This window comes from Anomaloglossus baeobatrachus, chromosome 4 (genome assembly GCF_048569485.1).
Source record: "Anomaloglossus baeobatrachus isolate aAnoBae1 chromosome 4, aAnoBae1.hap1, whole genome shotgun sequence".
Lineage (NCBI taxonomy): Eukaryota > Metazoa > Chordata > Amphibia > Anura > Aromobatidae > Anomaloglossus > Anomaloglossus baeobatrachus.
Window position 1 is genome coordinate 697,070,785 of NC_134356.1, and position 4,841 is coordinate 697,075,625.

Genomic DNA, 4,841 nt, shown 5'->3' on the forward strand with positions numbered 1-4,841 from the left:
CTCTGCTGTACACCCCGTCACAAACTGGTGGCAGCGGTGGGATCAGAGCAGAAGGAATGGAGGACAATGGCTCAACATCAGGAACCAGCCCTGCAGAGTACAAGACCTGGACTTTGGGGAGCCTGCAATCAAAGGCCCGTGAAGTAGGAGTTCGTTTCAAAGAACTCTCCAAGGAGCAGCTGATTGAGGCGCTAGAAGGAGTCTGCTCGCAAAATGACGTGGAGGAAGGATCCTCACAGCAAAGGGAGGAAAGACGGGAGCTGGAGGTAAATACCCAAAAAAGTCAATGGATTGTGTGGTACAAGGAAAAGATGGCACTGCTTGGAGATGAGGCCACCATAGAAGATAAGAGGGAGGCCATGCGTGGAGCTGAAGAGAAGGAGCGCAGGATGGAGGAGATGGCATTGCTGGATAAGCAGCTCGCTGTGGAAGCCGCGAGAGGTTCCAGACAGACTGTAACCCCAGCACCCATCATGAGGGAACTTCCCAGAGTGTCCCGCAAAGACTTCAAGCAGTTTAATGAGGCTGCTGGTGACATTGAGGGCTTCTTCCAGGACTTTGAGCATCAGTGTCGATTAATGGAAGTCCCAGAAAGGGAGCGCGTCCGGCATCTGGTTGGGCTCTTAGAGGGTGGAGCTGCTGAAGCCTATAGAGCTATGGACCCTCGGTGGAACTGTGAGTATGCGGATATTAAACAGACTATTCTAGAACATTATGCTGTGACCCCAGACACTTACAGGACTCAGTTCCGTGCTTTAGCCTGTGATGGGGAAGTGTCTTTTAAGATATATGCTCATAGACTCAAACAAATATGTAATCGCTGGCTGGAGGCAGAGGAGGCCTTATCTTGGGAGACCTTCCTGCAGGTCATCCTAAAAGAACAATTCTTTGCCCAGTGCCCCGCTGAGATCCGGGAATGGGTGCGTGAGAGAAAACCAGCGACAGTGGAGGAAGCTGCTGCTCTCGCTGATGAGGCTCTCACCATCAAGCCTCAGTGGAGGGTTCTGTTGGAGGATGAAGAGACGCCTAACAGCTCCACAACACCGGATGCCCCCAGTTATTCTGTCCCCATTGTTCCCCGTTCCTCTAAGCCACCACATGTTGATACCCGTGTTAATGTGCCTCCAGTTGCTTCTACTGCACTTTCTGGAATACGCCGGGGAGAGGAAGTAACAGAGCGCAGGTGTTATGTTTGTAGGCATCCCGGGCATTTGCAGGCCTCATGCCCAGCCAGGCCATGGAGGAATCATCCTCAAACCCCTACAGCACCTTCAGGTGGGAGCCGGCCTCCAAGTTCCCCTACCCCTTACCCAAGAGGACGCCTTGGATGGAGGGAGACCCAGCTCAGATGCTATCAATGTGGAAAGCCAGGGCATCGGCAAGTCTCCTGCCCAGCTGTTCAAATGAGGACTGATCCTGCACCCAATCGGATTGTTAATTATTTACAGCCCAGTGCCATGGAGGAAGATGTGGCACCGTTATGTGAGGACTGGCCTAGTGACTCAGCCCCCCATGTTGCACCACCAGGAGTTTACGGGGTGCGACCCGCAGTTATGACGACTTCTGCTCATCGAGGTAAGCACTTGCAGGAGGTTGTGCTGGATGGACAGAGACTTGTTGGATTTTGTGACTCGGGTGCTTTCCTCACACTGGCTGATCCCCGAGTGGTTCGGCCTGAGGCAATCCATAGAGGACCTGGGATTGTTATTGAACTGGCTGGTGGACAATGGAGGACTATTCCCACAGCCACTGTGGATCTGAACTTTGGTTTTGGGGTCAAGCGATGTGTGGTTGGGGTGATGGGTGGTCTGCCTGCAGCTGTTCTCCTGGGCAATGATGTGGGAGAGCTACGATGCCAATTCGTGGCTGCATGAAGCCACATGTAAGTAACGCTCTGCCTGTGTGTACTTAACCAGTGACCTGTAGAGGTCCCTAGTACGTACACAAGTTGGGAGGGGGAGGGATTGTGAAGATGTAATTTACCCTCTCACTGTATATGCTGTGATACTATGTCATGATATGCATATTTCCCTGGTTGTATTAGTTGTAATTCATGTATTTCCTTGGGGGAGCTACTGATCTCAATGTGTCTCTCCCATACAATTGTAGTCTGGGCATCTAATGTGATTATGTAAATAGCCTGTCCTCTTCTTTCCAGAGTTGTGTATCTAATCTGTAATTGAATTGGCCAGTGAAGGAATAGTCATTGTTCTGCACAGCAGGGGATCCCTTCATCTACTGTGGCTGGCAGACATATCGGAGCCCTGTGATGGACCAAACCATTGATGATAGGATGTGTGACCCCCACCCCCTGAACATGGTGGGCTGGTCAAGGAGCACAGACAATGCATTTCCTTTTTTTTTGTAACTTCAGAGTGAGCTGAAACTTGAAGGGAGCAGGAGCTCCAGCCTGTGTGGCTGTGGACACGGACGGAGCTAGGCCTGTGTGGCGGCCCGTGGGATTGTGTGGAACTCTTTGGACTACTGTAAGGACGATTGCTTTGTAATCCGGTCCGAGGATTGTCGGGAAGGGCCCCCGAATCTGTTTTACGTGGACTTATCGTGTGCTGTTCCAGTGTTCTTGTGAATAAACCTGTTGGATCGTTCCTCGGCCTGTTGTCTCTCCTTGCTCTGCTGTACACCCCGTCACAAGTACGTGTGACGGGGAGGTAAGTACGTGTGACGGGGAGGTAAGTACGTGTGACGGGGAGGTAAGTACGTGTGACGAGGAGGTAAGTACGTGTGACGGGGAGGTAAGTACGTGTGACGGGGAGGTAAGTACGTGTGACGGGGAGGTAAGTACGTGTGACGGGGAGGTAAGTACGTGTGACGGGGAGGTAAGTACGTGTGATGGGGAGGTAAGTACGTGTGACGAGGAGGTAAGTACGTGTGATGGGGAGGTAAGTACGTGTGATGGGGAGGTAAATACGTGTGACGGGGAGGTAAGTACGTGTGACGGGGAGGTAAGTTCGTGTGACGGGGAGGTAAATACGTGTGACGGGGAGGTAAGTACGTGTGACGGGGAGGTAAGTTCGTGTGACGGGGAGGTAAGTACGTGTGACGGGGAGGTAAGTACGTGTGACGGGGAGGTAAATACGTGTGACGGGAGGTAAGTACGTGTGACGGGGAGGTAAGTTCGTGTGACGGGGAGGTAAGTACGTGTGACGGGGAGGTAAGTACGTGTGACGGGGAGGTAAGTACGTGTGACGAGGAGGTAAGTACGTGTGACGAGGAGGTAAGTACGTGTGACGGGGAGGTAAATACGTGTGATGGGGAGGTAAGTACGTGTGATGGGGAGGTAAATACGTGTGATGGGGAGGTAAATACGTGTGACGGGGAGGTAAGTTCGTGTGACGGGGAGGTAAATACGTGTGACGGGGAGGTAAGTTCGTGTGACGGGGAGGTAAATACGTGTGATGGGGAGGTAAATACGTGTGACGAGGAGGTAAGTACGTGTGACGGGGAGGTAAGTACGTGTGATGGGGAGGTAAGTACGTGTGACGGGGAGGTAAATACGTGTGACGGGGAGGTAAGTACGTGTGACGGGGAGGTAAGTACGTGTGATGGGGAGGTAAGTACGTGTGATGGGGAGGTAAATACGTGTGACGGGGAGGTAAGTACGTGTGACGGGGAGGTAAGTTCGTGTGACGGGGAGGTAAGTACGTGTGACGGGGAGGTAAGTACGTGTGACGAGGAGGTAAGTACGTGTGACGGGGAGGTAAATACGTGTGATGGGGAGGTAAGTACGTGTGATGGGGAGGTAAGTACGTGTGATGGGGAGGTAAATACGTGTGACGGGGAGGTAAGTTCGTGTGACGGGGTGGTAAATACGTGTGATGGGGAGGTAAATACGTGTGACGAGGAGGTAAGTACGTGTGACGGGGAGGTAAGTACGTGTGATGGGGAGGTAAGTACGTGTGACGGGGAGGTAAGTACGTGTGACGGGGAGGTAAGTACGTGTGACGGGGAGGTAAGTACTACGTGTGACGGGGAGGTAAGTACGTGTGACGGGGAGGTAAGTACGTGTGACGGGGAGGTAAGTACGTGTGACGGGGAGGTAAGTACGTGTGACGGGGAGGTAAATACGTGTGACGGGGAGGTAAGTACGTGTGACGGGGAGGTAAGTACGTGTGAAGGGGAGGTAAGTACGTGTGACGGGGAGGTAAGTACGTGTGACGGGGAGGTAAGTACGTGTGATGGGGAGGTAAGTGCGTGTGACGAGGAGGTAAGTACGTGTGACGGGGAGGTAAGTACGTGTGACGGGGAGGTAAGTACGTGTGACGGGGAGGTAAATACGTGTGATGGGGAGGTAAATACGTGTGATGGGGAGGTAAGTACGTGTGACGGGGAGGTAAATACGTGTGATGGGGAGGTAAATACGTGTGATGGGGAGGTAAATATGTGTGACGGGGAGGTAAGTACGTGTGACGAGGAGGTAAGTACGTGTGACGGGGAGGTAAATACGTGTGATGAGGAGGTAAGTATGTGTGACGGGGAGGTAAGTACGTGTGACGGGGAGGTAAGTTCGTGTGACGGGGAGGTAAATACGTGTGACGGGGAGGTAAGTACGTGTGACGGGGAGGTAAGTACGTGTGACGGGGAGGTAAGTACGTGTGATGGGGAGGTAAGTACGTGTGATGGGGAGGTAAGTACGTGTGATGGGGAGGTAAATACGTGTGACGGGGAGGTAAGTACGTGTGACGGGGAGGTAAGTTCGTGTGACGGGGAAGTAAATACGTGTGATGGGGAGGTAAATACGTGTGACGAGGAGGTAAGTACGTGTGACGGGGAGGTAAGTACGTGTGACGGGGAGGTAAGTACGTGTGACGGGGAGGTAAGTA